The sequence below is a fragment of the Phasianus colchicus genome, chromosome 7 (assembly GCF_987193195.1).
Source record: "Phasianus colchicus chromosome 7, bPhaCol1.hap1.1, whole genome shotgun sequence".
In the NCBI taxonomy this organism is placed as follows: domain Eukaryota; kingdom Metazoa; phylum Chordata; class Aves; order Galliformes; family Phasianidae; genus Phasianus; species Phasianus colchicus.
Window position 1 is genome coordinate 19505195 of NC_143442.1, and position 18462 is coordinate 19523656.

The 18462-nt window shown below is 42.0% G+C and overlaps 1 protein-coding gene across 3 annotated transcripts in view; it reads left to right on the forward strand.

Moving 5' to 3' along the window:
* Nucleotides 1-18462, forward strand: part of ITGA6 (integrin subunit alpha 6) — a 114598-nt gene that overhangs the window by 2661 nt on the left and 93475 nt on the right. Inside the window, exon 1 of one of the 3 annotated variants that reach the window (XM_090144029.1) lies at nt 17911-17929. The exons of the other annotated variants lie outside the window; for them this stretch is intronic. The gene's annotated coding sequence lies outside the window, so the exon portion shown is untranslated. Of the gene's footprint in view, nt 1-17910; nt 17930-18462 lie in introns of those variants that run through there. 3 annotated transcript variants of the gene reach the window in all.

The following is an 18462-nucleotide window of genomic DNA, read 5'->3' on the forward strand; positions in this document are numbered from 1 at the left end:
TTTAAGTGTGATTATTTTAAGTGGGCAATTTAGTGGGCAATGCTATTTGGAGCTGAGAAATGCTCTGTTGCCTTGGTATGCTTGGGTGAGTTCTGATCTGTAGTGCCAGTGGACCGTTTGAGATGTGGACTGCAGTTTCTGCTGCAGCCCATTTCTTGAGCTGATGCCGCCTCTGACTGGCAAATAACAAAGTCTGTCCCTGCTGAAAAACATGAACATCTTGCGTGGAAGAACAGAACGTTCACTGTTCTTTAAGGAAGATCTGCTCAGCAACTTACCTCCTGAGTGGATTAGACACACCTGAGGCAAGTACTGCTTTCTGTTTGGAGTGACACACTGAATGGACTCAAACTGTGGGCAAACTGTAGAGGTCCTTGTGGGAACCCTTGAGCATGTGCTCTGGGATTTGGCAGTCTGTCCCAGTTTCCATAAGCAGTTTAGTTACAGCCAGTAAATGGCTCAAAGGTGTAAACTTAAAGCATTTTTCTTTCCTGTGGTGAGAAAATATATACACACAAACCACAAAAAAATGATTGCCCTCAGAATTAAACAGATTTTCTTTTTTTGTTTGTTTTAAAAAGTGATTGAGTCAACATGGTCAGGAGTGAGTAAGTCAAGGTGGTCTTGGCTTACAGAGCCGTGGCTGTCCCATGAGCTGCCTTGGGACCCTTTCCTCAAACTGTGTAGCTGAAAGTGTGAAAAGAGAGAGGGGTTTAGTGTGTGAATTGTCCATGAAGAGCACTCAACCTCCTTTTCTGCACACACATCTATCCTGAAATTGTTTCTCCCTTGAAAGGAAGGGATGAAAGGAGCACTGTTCAGATTCACAAGTGTTCCTGGCTTTTCACTTCCTGTGGTTGCTTAGCTTACTCCATTGACAGGTACTTTACATATGCATTTGCATTTCATCCATATTTCACCTGATAGTATTTTTCCCATTGGTAGAATGCCAGTATCTGGGAATGACATACCTATTATGAACGCTACTATAAATCTAAGTAAATGAGATTAGAATGTTGTTTTTCACTTTCATGCATGGCTTGCCATGTAACCTACCTCAAGCTCCCTAGATGTTCTTTTTTCCCCCCATTATTATTGTTGTTGTTGTTTTTTTAATTGACTTGGAAGCATATAGCCCAGAATGAGAAAGAGAACTGAAAGCATTGACTGCAGAAGTAGAGCACAGCAATCACTAATAAGCGATTAAATGGGGTGGTAGATGGGAAGTTGGATAAGAAAATACGATTGCCATCAGGCTTTCTTACCTTATTTGCATCTAATTCTCAGAACTGGTTGAAAAATCAATTAAAAATAGTAATGGGAACATGTAACTGTAAATAAAGTAAGTAGCCACACGATGTCCCCACTGTTCCATGCTATTGCGTGTGATGGGGCATGTGTAGCTTAGTACAAAGCTGACATTTAAGTAACAAGTGTTACTTTTTTGTGTTAGAGGTTTAGCATTCGTTTTTATACTCCCAGTTCTTATTGATAAATAAACCAATTAACACCTGGTCTAATGGCTGGAGAAAGTAAAAGGGGAATGCACTGGTTACCTCACTTGCTTTTTGTCTGAGTTCTTTAAATTCCAAAGACCAGAAACAAACAAGACTTGATTTTTTTGAGGCAACGTGTGTTCATTCCACGGGAATGCAGTTTGATCACTCCAATCAGAATGAGAAAGGGATTTAGAAATTTAGTAATTTTCTGCTTTTATAAAAGCTATTACAGTTTATATATTGACTAGGAAAGTGAGGGGCTGTGCTTTTCTAATAGCTTGTTTAGACAAGGCAGTTAACTAGGAACAAACTATGGCACGAAAATAAAAGTAATGGTTTGGGGCTGTTAAGGCAACTTACTGTGGAAGGAGTTTGCTTTAAGCAGAAGGAAGACATTCTGCAAAATTAATGTGTCCATACAGGAAACTTATGCATAGAATAGCTACAATGATAACATGTGCATCCTGGCTTCCAAATAACAGATGTGCCCTGAAATGCTGTATGCACCATGTGTGAATGACCAGATGGTGTTTGATGCTGCACAGGTATAGAGCATAATGAGCTCATCGTTAGAGTGAGAACACTTCCAAGTCCAACACCACACTGTTATATGCAGGGTTGGGTGGTAATGTTTTCCTTAGGAATTCCTATAGCTACAGCAAACATATCCATCCAGTTGCTTTGGTTTTTCAGCATCTCTGAAAATCACAGCCAGACTGTTGAAGTCTGATAGTATTTGGTTTGAAGAACAACATTTTGGGTAGCCTGTTGTGCCTGAAAACTCGTGCAGTGGGGCTTTGTATGCCTGATATAAACAGACATCACCAAGTATATCCATGTTCCACGTTCATACTTTCTGTACATGCATTTTGGTTCTTCAGCTTGTAGAGGATCTGCTTCTTCCCTGAGAGACTCGATGGGTTCAGTTGTCCCTTCTCTGGTGCAGGAGCTGTGAATTATGCTTTTGTATTTGTGGTACACTTTCCTTTTGTTACTGAACTGATTGGTTCAATACTTGCAGCACCCTGTGGTCTCGTTTGCCCAGCAGCTTCCAGAGTTGGATTTTTATCCTGTTTTATGTAGCTCTGTGGCCAGACCTGTCTAAATAACTACAGAGATTATACTGCAAACAGGTGACTGGCATTTCATTTAGAAGTGATTCCCTGGGAGTTGGTGAAAGCGAATGTACTTTCTTCAGAGAGACATTAAGAGAGACATCTCAACCAGTAAGCTCAGAGTGCAGCACTGAGTTAGCATACCAACTGTTTGTCTGTAAAGACATGCTGCCCAAATCTTTACAGTTGTTACTGAAAGGGCATGGAAAGGGACTAGTGTTTTCCAAAAAGCTGTGTCTGCTTGGTGTTTAGCGTGGAAATTACGTGCTTTTTTGTGTCTATGATTTTCATGTCCAGTGTGAAAAGTTTTTTATAAAGGTGGCTTATGCTGTCAGCTACTATAGTACACATAGGATTCCCACTGGACCAGATTCATGCTGCTGCTGCTGACGCTGCTGCTCAGATAGCTGGCTCATCGACATCAGAGGTGGCCTTGCATGAAATACTGAGCTCTGGTGGAGTTGTAAACAATGGGGCTCTTATGTGCCCAGAGACTGCAAATCTGGACTCAGACCTACTCTCTCAGCTACTATGATGCTATCTGATGTGATCTGGCGATGAAAGCTGACCATCAAGTAGAGAAGTCTCTACAGTGCTTCTGGAACCGAAAGACCTGAACTGCAGTACAGCATGCACAAGTTCCCTGCATGCAGGCAAAGTGGCTCACGGGAGCAGAGCAGTCCGTGTTTGCAAGGAACCTGCACTGCTAATTGAGAACCCCGTTGTATGGATTTTAGCTATGGAAGAGTAATTGCTTTACTAAGTACAAAGGGAAAGGCCAGCTTGCAAGCGGGGGATTTTTGTGCACTAATTAAACTGTGAACAGTTGAGACAGCATATATAAGGGACAGTTGCTCTTCGGACATAAACTATACAGTATATGGGTCACATGCATGTTTCATAATACGTTTTATGTCCTGTTGGCTGCTGCCTTCCTTTTTGCTTCATTTTCTAGAATGGGGACTAATTAGTGCAGTCTTTCAATGAGGGAGCCAGCTGCCCTGGGGTTATGAATTCTCTTTTCTTCGTTCCCAGAGGGAATGAAGCAGGAGATGGCGTTCCCGCCTGGGAGGCTCCAGATCACTTACCACATCCTGTACTGCATGCCTGGCTGTGTAAATGCTTAAGGCAGAAGGCAGTGTAGCAAGAGGAAACATGCTCTCAGGCCCTCTATCTACTGCACGGCTTCTCTGTCCCAGCTCATTTGGCTGTGTGTACGCGCGTGTCTGCGTCGAGCAGGAGCTCAGTGCTGCCATGGCTCAGTGTAGCTGCTCCCTGTTTGCTGCAGGAGTGGTGATTTGGGTGTTACTGTCTCTGTGCCTAAGACGTGTGTGCCATGTTGTCATCCGGTTTGACTCATGAATTACAATGCTGGGGAACACTGCTCTGTCCAGGTTGTTGGCCTCTGTGTGTGCTGGCCCTGTCTTGATGTCCCAGAGCCAGGACAGAAAGGAAGGTGTGTTCACAGCTGTATTGTCAGCTTCTTCCCATGAGCTGGCACTTTTCAGCCACATTTGTGCACAGGGAAGCACCAGCCCCTTGGCCAAGAAGAAAATGCAGTTTCATCTTTCAGCAATGAAGCCAGGCTTTCTCTGGACAAATTCTAGAAAAGTGAAATAGGAAGCATTAATCCAGCTGGTAAGTATCTCTAGCTGCAAGTTGGTCCTCATCTAGCACACTTATAAATCTTAAATTCTCAGTAGCGGAGAAGCTGGGGATGCCCTGAGAATACTGTGGAGTTTGAAACTTGCCTGGCTCTGTACAGGAAGCAGGAAGGAGAAAACAGCCATCACCGAGTGGTAGTGGGAAGGGGCAGGAAACAATGTGTTTTGCAGTCCAAATATTTGCTTTTAATTATAAAAAAACGTAAAGCAAAAACCAGAACTTGATTTACTGTTGTGGAACTTCACTTTTGTGAAGAATATTTTTGAATGCTAAGTCTGAAAAAGCATCCATGCTGTTTTGTGGAGAGAAGCATAGAGATCATTTAGCAGTCTGTAGGAGTCTTTAAGATTAAAGTGTGTTTTTGCTGATCCCTGGCTTGCATGACCTTAAGTTTCTTGGAGTACTGCAGAGTCTTAATAATAACCTTGTGTTGTAATTAGCGGTTCTTCAAAGAAATGCCAAGCTTCAACCAATATATTACCAAGGCTGATTTGCTTAATGAACTGATAGCAGAAGGTAAATAAATAAGCTGCTGAACCAGCTGCTGTTCTGTATGCCTGATATGCTGCCCAGCAGTTATTTGAGCATTTTGAAGGGAGTCAAATAAATTGGACCTTCATGTGACATGTGTGACAGCAAGCTGTTTTCTTGCTGCCTCTCAGGCATTTTCTTCCATTTTTTATTGACAGCAGCTCACCTGGCAGAGTTGATATGGCCCTGTGTCCTTAACACAAGACCAGTGTAAGTCAGTCATATACAGTCTCTTGAAATCCTGTTAATATTAGATTTTCATTGCTGTGTCCATTTGTTCTCGTACTGTTAGTTTTTAACTGAAGGATGGGCTGCACACACATGGGAGTTGTTAAGAAAACAGTTAAATATAGCTTTACTTTTTAAAAACAAATACACTGTATATGTTGCTTAATTGCATGATGCTATCTAGCAATACTTGGTTCATTCACATTCACAAGTGTGGATTGCTTTGACAGTTTTAATGGGACATTCTGGAAATCTGGGTTTTCTCCCTGGTGATGGCAATTAAAGGTGAAAGCAAAGCTGTATACTCACAAAAGCAGGGAGAAAAACATATTTTGCCGTAACAGTGATTATACTCCTGTGTTCTTACTCCCTCTCATTTACACTACTGAAAATGGATGGCTGAAACTGGAGTCTGTATAAAGCGCACCAGTCTTCATGAAAAATCAGAAGAGTAGTTTGAACAGTCTTGCCAGGCAGTGAAGATGTCAGGCACTCCTGTGGAGAACCTGCAGTGGGAATGGTGGGCATGTTGCAGACTCACACTGTTATGAAGGTTGCCTGTTTTAGGCTTTTGTTTGCATTCAACATTCATGAGTATTTACTGAAGAGGAATATCCTTCTATAAATGCCTATGTGCATCAATGCATTCTTCTTACAAGAAGAGCAATGCCTGAGCTTTCTTTTGTGTGAAACTGAAATGTCAAAATATGTCTGCTGTGTTTGTATTTTCTCTCTGCTGGAGCATGGCATCTTCCCTTGCACAAACAATTGTGGCAATCTGACTAATGAGTAAGTACTTTCAAAATGTGTCCACTTGGCTGCACTGTAGATTTATAAATGTTACCTTAAAAATCTGCTCCTGGTTCTCATTTCTGGAAATAGTACTTAACCTGAGCTTGAAAAACTTTTTATTTCTTTGGATGTTTCCAGTGTTCTGGCATCAGTTCTTTTGTGAGAACAAAACTTTGGAAAGTTTTGATGTTCAATCTGTGCCATATTGAGCCTAGTTTTGAGGCAAAAGCATTTTTTGGTGCTAACCACGCTCTGAAGTGAGGATGGGCTGGTGTGAGCTGGGCACAGCCAGAGGCTTGGCACCTGTCCTGCTGGGCAGGAGTGGGGGAGAGCAGCAGCACAGAGCCCTGCTCCATGCCCACTGTGTCCCAGCAGCCCTGGCTGCGCCTGTGTTGGTGCTGGTAAAGCACTGGGCTTTTGGGGCAAGTGGGGAAAGGCAACGTGATTCATGCTGCCTGAATAGGGGCATTAAACGGTGGGTTAAAGCAAGCGAGGAAATATCTTGAGAAGGTTACTCAGACTTTCCCTGCTCTCCACGCTTTTCTTCCCCCTTGGAGGTTTCCTGCAAAATCTGGGATGAGGCCGATCTTGCAAGGCCTCGTAACGATACTGCTACCTCTTCTGATGTATGGGAAATGGAAATCAGGAGCTATGCACCTTCACTGATCTCCAGTATGATCCCTACTGATGGCTTCCCAGGGAGAGATCTGAACCCTATCGTTTTGATTTGATATATGCAAACAGTTCTACTTGTTCCATATCTCTAGCATTGCATATTGTGAACTGGGAATTATATTTTAGCTAGCAGAACATAGTTTAAAATGTATAGGTTACTTCATTCAAACATTGCCTGTTATGTTCCATATTGCTTCATCAAACACTGCATTAGCTTTGACAATCACACAGTGTTCAGCATTAACAAACAGCATTACTTGGCAGCCTGACCACCCAGCTTATAAAAAGGCTTTGGCTTTCACATCAGTGGGATCTTTGTATTGCTGCCAGCGTGTTTTCCACAACACTGCTTCATGGTTGTGTAAAACTTCTGAGAGGGGAAGACTTATAGAAATAACAGGCTACACTATTGTGCAGCAAGATTATATGCTGCTTATCATAGATGAAGTGCTAAGTGCTGGCTGAGTCATCAAAGAGATTGAGATTGATGTGTGTGAGAGTGGATAGCTGCGTGTTTGACTTCTTCCTTGTCTTCCTTGGTGTAATATTGTGTTAGCTGTTGAGCCTGAGTACTTTCACCAATACTTGCTCTGTTAGCTACTGCCAATTTTGACTAAGCGCCGGTCACAACAAAGAGCAGCAAATTTCTAAACTTGTTCTTCCCTAGCTATATGGGATGCATTTATCAAACTCCTTCAAGGAAGTCTCATAGATAGTGCATATGGATTATCTGGATTTGTACTTTCAAAATGTGCTTGATCATTATATGAGAATGACGGCTTTTAGAGAGATTTAAATCAAGAAACATTCCTCTCACAAAATTAAATGTCTTACTCTCTATTATGTGGACTAATAGCATTTTTGATATTCTTGTGAATATCAGTGACATTTACTTCAAATACAAAATTGAGCCAGCATGTGTGTTTACTTCGGTACAAAACAGTGGCTTGACTTAAAGCCAACAGTAAAATAATAACTTCAACTGTAAAACTTAAACAGTAATGTTTCAAAAACAGTTTATTCAATCATGAAAAAACAGGAATCTTTTACAAAATGGTGTACAGAATTCAGGAAGCTTGCAGGTGAGGTCATCCAAACACTTTACTGATATATCGAGAACAAGTAGTACCTGTGACAGCGTAACATTAACACCTTAATACTACAGGGAAAGCTTTGCAGCAAAAAATAATAGCTTGCTATTTCCTGAACAGCTTAACAACAGACAGTGGAAGCATGTATATTTAGTTATGTGCTATGGGAGCACTTCACTTGTTACTGAAGAATATTGCTTTTTCTCTTCTTCATCTTCCTTTTCTTCTCTTTTTCTTTATTTTTTTCCTCTTTCTTTTCTCTTTCTTTTTTTCCCTTTCTCTTTGTTCTTTTTCTTTTTCTCCTTTACTCTTTTCTCTTTTTCTCTTTTTTTTTCCTTTTTCTTTTTTTCTCTCTTTCTCTCTTTTTTCTTCCTTTTCCTTTTCCTTTTCCTGTCCCTTTCCCCGTCCCTTTCCCTGTCCCTTTCCCTTTTCTTCTTCCTTTTCCTTTTCCTTTTCCTTTTCCTTTTCCTTTTCCTTTTCCTTTTCCTTTTCCTTTTCCTTTTCCTTTTCCTTTTCCTTTTCCTTTTCCTTTTCCTTTTCCTTTTCCTTTTCCTTTTCTTCTTCTTTTTTCTTTTTCTTTTTTCTTCTTTTTCTTTTCCTTTCTCCTTCTCTTTATCTTTTTTCTTTTATTCTTTTCCTTTTTCCACTTGAAAGAAATAAAGGAACCTGGGCATCTGCCACAAAAATGTGGGCTGCCAGCTGAGAAGAAATATGTATGCAGCAGTAATCCAAAAACAGCAGCAAGGTTACAAAGACTTCTCCTACAGGGTTAGGGAGTTTGCTGACTTTTAGACCTCTGCCTATTAGGCCATTAGTGCCTGCCTTCAACCTTTGATCTTTCTGCAATTCTGGAAGCTCTCTTCATTTTTTTGCAACACAAGGCCAAAGCTGTGTAATTACAATGAGGCCATTGTTCTAATCATCCCACATATGGATGCAGCGCAGAAGAGTCAGAGAAGTGGCTTATGTTGCAAGAATGCAACAGTCTGCATTGTACAATGTATATTAATCAAAACAGCCATTATTGAGTGAATAAGGCCTGATTGTTTTTACTTAAACAGAGCTATTTATTTATTTACTTATTTATTTATTTTCAGAAGGGCAGATGCACCTCAAGACAAGATAAGGGAGAAACACATTAAGCAGAGAGGAAAGGGCAGTTTGTCAAGGAAGAATTGTTAGAGAGCAAATCTGGGAGAGACTGAGACATGACAGCACAAAAACTCTGGGCACACAGGGTTGATCTGTGTTACAAGTGTAATGAAACTTGGACACTTTTGCTGCAACACCCAGTAATGGTCTGCCTGGGAGAACTCTGAAGTTGATGTGTTCTGCATAAGGCATTAGTAGAAGTATTTTTACTAGTATGTCAGAGAGAAGTGTGACTTCTTGTCAAGCCAAAAGATGCTGGATGTATTTTTTAGGAAGAATTCCATTATTTAGTTTTTAGGAAACATTTCCTTTCTCCCTTGATATTCGGACAAATAATACAGTAGTGTCCTTAGTGTTTGTTAGTGATTGCTAAGTGTGACTACCTTCCCTGCTGATCCTGTGGGCCAGACCCTTGGCTGTTTAGGGTATCAGTGGCCATTTAGGAGCATCGCTGTACATTTGGGAGAACAGTGTACAGACTGGAAATAGCACAGCATCTTTGGATTTGTTCTGGTCGTTGGAGTGGGGACAGGCAGCTCTGATCTCTTTCCTTAGGCCGTGAAAGAAAAGAACATGGAAATCGCTCTATTCTCTGGTTACTCAAAGTTGCTATGCTGTGTATTTGCTAATGTGTCACCTCCTTCCTAGCTCTAAGGAAATGCCTGACTTTTCTCAGCTTTGCTTTCATTGTACTCCACTACCTCTGACAGATTTGGACTATGAATCATAGAATAGCTTGAGTCAGAAGAGACCTCAGGGACCATCAATTTTGAGCCCCTACAGCAGGCAGGATTGACAAGTGATAGATCAAGTACCAGGCTGCCCAGGGCCCCATCCATTCTGGCCTTGAACACTCCCAGGGACGGGGCATCACAACCTCTCTGGGCAGCCTGCTCCAGCATTTCAACACCTTCAGTGAAAAACTTCCCCTGACATCTAACCTAATTATTCCCTCCTTTAGTTTAGAATCATTCCTCTTTGTCCCATTGCTATCTGCCCATCTAAAAAATTGATTTCCTTCCTGTTTATGATCTCCTTTTATATATTGTAATGCCACAATGAAGTCTCCCCACAGCCTTCTCTTTTTCATATTGAACAAGCCTAGCTCCTTCAGCCTGTCTTCATAGGACAGGTGCTCCAGCTCTCTGATAATTTTTGAGGCCCTCCTCTGGACCCTTTCCCAGAGCTGAACTTCTTTCCTATGTTAAGGTCTCCAGATCTGAATGCAGTACTCCAGAGGGGGCTTCATGAGGGCAGAATAGAGAGGGACAATCACGTCCCTGGCCACCCTTCTTCTGATGCAGCCCAGGATACTATTGGCCTTCTGGGCTGCAAGTGCACACTGGTGGCTCATGTTAAGTTTTTCATCTAGCAGGGCACCTAAGTCCTGTCTAGTAATCCACTGCTTGCTTTTTTGTTAGTTACAGCAGAAGCCACTTGCCTTTAGTTACCAGTTAGCTGGTTAGTGCCTACCAACCAGTATTACATCCCCAGTGAGAGCTGTGACTGCGCTGGGTGCAGCCTTCACTCTCTGGAAAGAGTTGCTGATACCCCCCTTCTGGTCTGTCTGCACTTTGGACAGGACCCTCAGTGCTGCACAGAGCCTCCTGCAGCAGTGGGCGAAGCACTGAGTCACTGGGATGGGAGCGGTGCGTGGCGCTGGCAGTGAGAGCGTGCTGGGGCTGACTCCAGGACTGACTGGCTCAGGCCCACTCCTGCCTCTCAGGCACAAACTCTGGCAGGCTCTGTCTTGTCCCACCTCGCAGTGCTGGGACTTGCATGAGCCAAAAGGAGAGTCCCAGGGCACCTATGTGGTAAACAAAGGCGTAACTATGCAGCCAGGGGCTGAAATCTTTCGAAAGTCTCAGTGGCTGGAAGGGCTGTGCTGCAAAACGTGTTTGAGCCAGTTCAGTTCAGTGACCTTTCATCTTTTTTTTTTTTTTTTTTTTTTCTTCTTTTTTTTTTTTTTGAAGATAAAAACCAAAGGGAACCATTAGATCATCTGCCTTGGTGACTATCTGATACTTTGCACAGTTAATAATGTAGCAAGCATAACTGACAAATTGTGTAATACACTATAATTAGAAGAATTCTGAAATTAGTCTAAGCATTAATAACAATAGGAAAGTTAGATAAGCATATTGTAATGAGGAGATACTAAAATGCTACTATTTAAAAAAATGTATTAAAAAAAAGGGAAAACTTTTTTCCTTTGAAATTACTGCCAAAGGTTTCTCTAATTAGAAATGATGTTCTTTCCCATTTTTAAAAAAGGAGCATGACAGCATGGCTAGGTTTCCTGTTAAGATTTGGTATCTTCTTATGCTGTCAGTAGGCAGAGAATATTTACCAGGAAATGACTGAAAATCTTTCTGGAATGTTGCAGTTGCTGTGTCCAGAGCCTGCTGCCCCTGACAGTCCTGACAGCAGTAGACCTTTAATAGAGCCTAGTAATTGGGAATCTATTTCAGTTAGTAACAGTTCCCTTTTGGACTGAAAGAGCTGGATAAGTAACACACTGCCATCAATTTTACATCCCATATCTTGCTGTGTTTTATCTGAAGAGTGAAGCTATTTGTTTCATGTCTAGTTGTTATATAAGCACTGCCACTTATGTGGCACCTAACAGTATCTGACTGCATGGCATTAAAAAATGGAAGTACTTTCATGCAGAACACGCAGCTCTGTGAATTTGGCTTGTCTCACTGCAGCAACTTGGTGCAGCTCTTATCTTTGGTGTGCAGGGTTTGTGTCTGCACGAGTTTGCAGAAAGGAATGGTCAGCCCAGGGCGATCAAACTTTTGTAGAAGCTGGCTGCTCTGTTGTAGTGATAGCTAGAACAGGGGGAAGTGTGTAGAACTGAGCACAGTACAGATTTGGTCTGTTTGCTGGTTGCAAATGGTTTTCCATGTTCAGATTGTTAAAAGGTGGTTGTACTATTTGTCAGAGCTCGATACGTAAAAGCCACAAGAAACACACCCTGTCTGTGCTGCTCAGAAGAGGTAAAGCAGGATGGGATGCTGGCAACCAAGAGAGGGGATAATGTTCCCTCTGCAGGAAGAAGTGTGCCTGTTGCACTCAGCTGTGTGGAAGGGGACTTATGGGGATGGAGACACTGCTTAGCGGTGCAAAGGCACTTTCCCATAACTCGAGCTGGCTGGGATCCCTCTGTTAAAAAAGGCAAACCTGGCCTAGAAACCATGAATTCATCTGGATTGCCTGATTCAGACATGAGCTGGCAGGATGACTGCATGGGGTGCGGTGAGGAGGCAAAGGTAGATGGGTGTGGGTAAAGGCTCTCCAAAGTGAGCAGTGTGCTGACCAGCTGCTCCCTGGCACCACTGGCTCTGGGAATTGCTGAGAGCTTCAGCAAATCCCTAAAGGAAGTCAAGTCATGTGAGGGTGCTGGGTAATTCTGCTATGTATGTTCCTCTCCTGGACATCTGTCTTTGCAGGCTCACGTTATGGTCTGGTGGTTGCTTCAGCTGGTGCTGCAGGTGATAGGCAGTGTTGCTGCTGTTTTTCTCTTGTGCCATTCTGACCCGTGTGTGTGCTGGCATGAGCATGCCTGGTGAGCCGTGCCTCAGGTAGTATGGCACAACACTGTAGTGCAAAGGCAGCCTGGCTGCCCTCGAGGAGTACATTTTTGTGTGCAGTTGGCACGCATGGCCTTATGTAAACCATAAGGTGTGTCCAAGAAGCAGAGTGAAGCAATTGCGTGACCCCAGGCACAGGACTTTGAGAAATGTGTTACAAATTTTTTCAGCAGGAGGTGGGGAACAAGGAATAATGGGCATGTTTTCCCCTGCAATTTATTTATGCAGGTTTCAACTGTAAGGGCTGCTTTGAGAATTTCAACACAAGGCTAAATCCTGCTCTGTGTGGCTGTGGAATGACAAACTGAGGATAATTTTCTCTTTTGTTAAGACACATGCAAACTGTTTAGAAAGATGAAAAATGTTTTAAATCTCACAAATACTTTTTTGCAAGTGAGCTGCTGCATCTCTACTCACCCCTGGGCTACTTCCAGTGGTGTGCAGAAAAGAAATACTTAACAGCATGGAGACTCTCCCGGGCTCAGGGAGCACTGGGAACAAAAACAGACATGTAGCAATTTAAATTATCTATTTCTTGTTCCTGCTTTCATTCTTTTTAAAAGATGATGGCGAACAGTGCCTTGCTGGACTTCTATTTCAGTTGCATGTAGCATATTCTAGAGTAGCAAAAGACACAGCTGTTATACTGAAGGTGTAAATTAACTTGTACTCAGAATCACTGCCACGTGGGAGGGTGGTACGTGAGGCCTACCAAATGGTACAGCTGGGTATGCAGTGATGATAATCAGTTCAGAGGAGGGCTGCCTCCTATTGCATCAGCAGAGAACCGATGAGGAGAGAAAATGCCCATGTTAATGCTATTCATGAAGAGGAGAGAAAAGGGGATTAAATTAGCAGTTAGTGTCATCAGCCTCGAGAACATCTCACTGCAGGGCTGCGTGCAGCAGTGCGTGGCTGGAGCCTGGTGAGGCTGGGCGGGTATGAGGCAGCACCGACCGTGTTAGTGCATGAAGCTGGGAGGTGGCTGCTGAGTGAAGCGTCCAGCTTGCCCGTGGAAAGCTGCCTGGGGCAGATCTGGAACTCAGCTGAGTGATAGAGTTCTGATTTAAACATTCGTCTCCAGCCCTGTACCAACATGAAAGGAGAGGCAAGATATGCAGGTTGGGCATGCTTAAATGTAGAAAGGAAAGCTGCTCTTCAGCTGAATGCTGTCTTCATCATATGCTAGACAGAACAACCTGCAAGCTATTGACACAGTAATATAGCATTTCCAGACATGTAAGACCAGCAGCTGGTTGAACAAATCTGTATCACGTTGTCTAGGGGTGAGAGTTTTTACCCACACTCTCATTGTGCTGAATAAGAAAATGAGAAACAGAAGCAGCAGAATGCTGTGTCACACAGCAGTGTGGGAGCTGCAACTCAAACGAGGCTCATATAGCTACAGTGCTGTCTGTGAGTGACTGGCAGATGAACTTCAGGTATTTCAAGAAATCTGCGTTTTTTTCTGTTTTGCAGACAGAAATACAAAATCTCTACATCAAGAAAAGCCTGCTTCCCTTTTATAGGATTCATTTCTTAAAAATCGTGTTACCCTAACGTCTAGGAATCAGTTAGGGACTATAGCCCCATCGTGCCTGGTGCCGGATAGATGTAGGCTGTCAGTAAATAGTTGTTGATGAATATGGTTACTTTAACAGATTTGCAAGGCAGTGTTGCCTTTATAGTGTTTTTTTTTTTTCTTTTTTTCTTTTTTTTCTTTTTTTTTTCTGCAAAACTTTATCAGAGATTTTATACTAAATAGTCAGCTTTATCTGTTTTCAAAAGCTACTTGGTATGTCTTTGGTGCAGTCTGGTCTGATTTAGGACCTATGTCCATGGTAGCAATAAGGTGCCCTTAAAATGCTGGAGTGTATATTAGCAAATTATTATCCTTGGGGCTGCTGTGTGGGTTTTTAAGTATGCTTTGATCTCTTACTGCATCTTCCCTGAAGACTGGTTTTTAAGTAGCAAACCCAATTAAAACGTTTTACTTTTTTTTTTCTTTTAAAGCACTATACACATTCTTATCTCAGCCAGTGTTCACATAAACTGTAACTGTTTGCTCTCATAGTTTAAAATACAGTCTTTGTGATGGCAACTTGTTCCACAGCTTTCAGCTGTGACTGTTGCTAATTAATTCAGTTAATCATTAAAAGAACAGTACTGCTGACTGGTGACAAGGCAGCCTTTGGACCAAAATAAAATTACTGCACAGACTTAAGGTGGGAACTGATGTAGGAATAATAGCAATAGACCACCAGCTGTGTAAGAGATGGCTTTTGTGCTTGTTTATTCTTAGTGAGAGTGGTTTGGAAATAGGAAGAAAAGATACTTCCTAGATTTCTGTATGTTATGAATGAAATGAAAACTATTTAGAATAATATCTAGCACAATCATGTAATGTAATGCATTCTTATTTACCTGTACTTACTTAAAAATGAAAGTTTATAACACAAGCACATTGTTTTGGCTTTTTGGATTATATTAACTTCATATTCCAGTATCCAGATTCTGAATCATAACTGAAAGATGTTTTATTTATAATGATTTCAAACATCTTTCTCTCTGTTTAATAACTAAAGATGCATAATACATGGCTTAGTTTAGTTCAGATAGCATAGGATTCATGGCACCGAACCACAGTGAATGCTGTAAGAAACATCCTTCATGCAGGAACACCAGCTCTGCAGTTAAGGATTTGGGTAGGTGAACTGTGAATCTTGCAGCTGAGTTAGACAACTATTTAGTATCATCTGAACAAAGACATTTCCTTCTTCTGTGCCTCATATCTCCAAAGCTCAACATGACATATGGTTGCCTTTTCTTACACTTGACCATTTATATGTTCAGAGTGGAGCGCTCTGATCTGGTATCAGTGGGATTATCATCCTGTTCCATAGTGCAGCTGAGAGAGTTTGGCTTAATGAGGGGAATTCAAAACCATTTTGGCATGGACACTGAGGTCATTCAGACACAGCTTACGCAGTGCAACAGATGGACTTCTGCAGGCATTTATATCTGATGCCATCTGAAAAACAATGACTGGAGGAAAGCTGGATTGGACCAGCTTGAAGGGAGCCATCATTCATTCTCATTTCCCAGGAAGTTCAGCTTTCATTCTTGGCCCTCTGTATTTGATGCAGTTTCCACGATTACCAGCTCAGTATTGTGAGCCAGACTGATGTACATCGGCAGTACTGCTTTCTGTGTCCACTCTCTTGGGTCAGCTCCTTGTATGACCCTGCCCTGCAGAAGTTAAAAGTACCTCTTCCTAGACATGCTTTCTTTTGATCCTTTCTCTCTGGCTCATTTTGTCTTGCATGTTTATGCTGTGTGGCCTGGTGCCAGCAGTGAGCATTGTTGAGTAGTACCTTGTCCAGAGGCCCAGGTGACATGGCATGCTCAGACTGCCAACAGCCAGCTCTATCCAGCAGCTCCATTGGGCTGGAGGCTGGGTTCCTTGTTCCTAACTGACATATGTCTCAAGCAAGCAGCGCTGAAAGAGAGGCTGAACAGTAATATGGGAATGGCCACAGGATGAAAAGACTTATGTAGGTGTTTTCTCTGCCAATGGTCAGCAGAAGTTATCAGGGAGGGAATGTAAACACAAAACAAGAAAACTGCATAGTGCTCTTTTTGTGTTCCCCAGCCTGAAGCAAACAGCGGTAGAAAGAGCTTGCAGGATGAGTTGTGGCACATGGGCTGCTAAGTTTTACCAGCCACTGGTTGATTTGTACTTCAAGAACACGTCTAATCACTTTTTGAAACCGTTTATACAGTTGACACAGGATACTGTGGAAGCTTAAAAGCTTATAGATGTATAATGCTCTTTACATGAAAGATATTTGTGTTTGTTTAAAGTCTACTGCCTGATCAAAAGTAGCAGTAATGAATGAAACTGAATGATGTAAGAGACCAAGCAGTTATTTCCCATGCAGCTTCTCTTGTACAGACTGCCATTATGTCCATTGTTTTGCCTATGGAAGAAAAAAGGCAAGTTTTGTTGCTGGTACTGCAGGCATTGACTTGAGGAAAGATAAGCTCCTTATGTGTTAAAAAAAACCCAAACTTTCTGTTGGTGCATAGCAACAATTTCACTTTGCTCTAAGAAAATTCTCTGTATGCAAGGGATGCAAGGTCAAGGGGCAGCTGACACAAGGTAGTCATAGAACAGCTATTTATTGGTGAGCATGGGCATTGTTAGGGATAACATATTCTGTGTTGTAGGATATGACCTGCATTATTGATGACTAATATTTTCTCAACCAAAAGAATGCCAGCTGCTAGCATCTCTGTTTCATGGTCATAGACTGTGGCAAGGGGCATAGTTAGGTTACTGTTAGGGTGAAACTGTAAAGGACCCACAGGATCTGCATCCTAACCATTATGGATCCCTTCATTAATATAACTCCCGTGAACAAAATATTCCCTCAGGTACCCACAGTTTGGGAACAAGAATGTTTGCATTTACTTTGGATTATATTCACAAATTTTTTTCCCTCCAAAAAAACAAAATAGCAAACTTCACTTTGGTACCATGAGCTCCCCGAAAGAGTTGCAGAAGACCACTCATTAAGAGATTTTTATTTCTTTTTTTAATAGTTTGAGCTTAAGTGAAATTTTCTTTTGGCCTTCTTTTGTGGTTCAGAGAAGGAAGTGGTGGTCGTATTCTAAGAGAAAGTCTTGATTGCATCATTTGTATGAAGAAAACAGCACAGTGCTTGCTGAGCAATGTTATTTCCAGAAAGCAACCTCTGCAGGCTGAAATACAGGACGCTTGATTTGCCACAAGCTATGGCTTGCAGCTTGACAGTTTATCAGTGAAAACCCTTCCTTAATTAGTCAGTAAAGTTATTAGTTAGCAAAAGCCAGCTACGTCTTCTCCACAGAGAAGGGGAAAGTCATTTGGCAGGCTTTGCAGAGCAGGGAGCTGACTGCTGTTGCCTCCTGGTAAAGTGGCTTCAGGTGGAAAGGAGGAGTGGGCACCTTTGTAAGGAAGTCTGATGCTACTCCAGAACATAACCAGACATTAATATGTAGCTTTAACAGTAGTTCTATAGGATAATAGTATATTCAATGTAGTTATTACAGCATGTCTTCCAAACATAGCTTTCTATCGGCAGAATTGGTGCAAGGAATCCTTTCTGTAAACTGCTTTTCTCATCATTTATGCTTAAGGCACAGTCATACTTCCCTATAGTTTTATTTAGTTTCTGAGTCATACTTCTTTTTTCTCTTTTTAAATTATGACCTTTTTAGTCTCCTAAGAATAGTAGTGTCACTATACCCCCTAGTTCCTCTCTTCTGCAGGACCTCTTGTCTCACATCACATACTGCAGCTGATTTGTAGCAAGGTGCCTAAGTGCAGCCCATCAGGCAGTGGCCTGTTGTCACACCTGTCCAAACACAGCTGCTTCCTATCTGCTGTGGCAGCACCTCTAAACCCTGTATCACCTGTGGGTAGTTACTGAGGAAACTGATTGGAATACCCATCCAAACCTGTCTTCCTTATTTTAAGGGGGGAAAAGAGGTAGGGGAGGTCATAAAATGCTTGTTGATCTGGGTTACTGCTTTGTGCTGCTGTGAGTATAAGAGTTATACTTTTCCCTTGTGTTTCCAGCTGTGGTGTGTTCAGGAAGTCTACAGCTTTAGTGCTTTGGTCTGAGTATTAGGGCTCCTTGTAATCATAGAATTGCAAAGTTTCAGAAAGACCCCTAAGATCAATTAGTCCAGCCATGTGTAAGGCAAAGGGCTAAGAGAGCGTGCAAGGGAGCAGTGCAAGATGAGTTACTGCAATGCTGTGTGAATGTTGTAGGAATTCAGGATAATTTGAGAGTGCTCTGTTCTGGGGTCAGATAGGAACTTGATGTTTGCTGAAGATAATGCTGTACTTGTTTGCTGTACTTGCGTCCTCTGAAACCTGGGGAATAGGTAGCTGTTTAGCAACATTGAATTATGTTATTATTTTATGTGATAACTATGTGACAACTGCAGCCTTATAACAGGATATAGGATATGATAATGCTGAATTCTTTCTATGGATGTGATTGTTATCAAATTTGGGTGGGCTTCAAGTTTTGCATCTTAATAGCTTGATTAATTGATAGGATGTTAG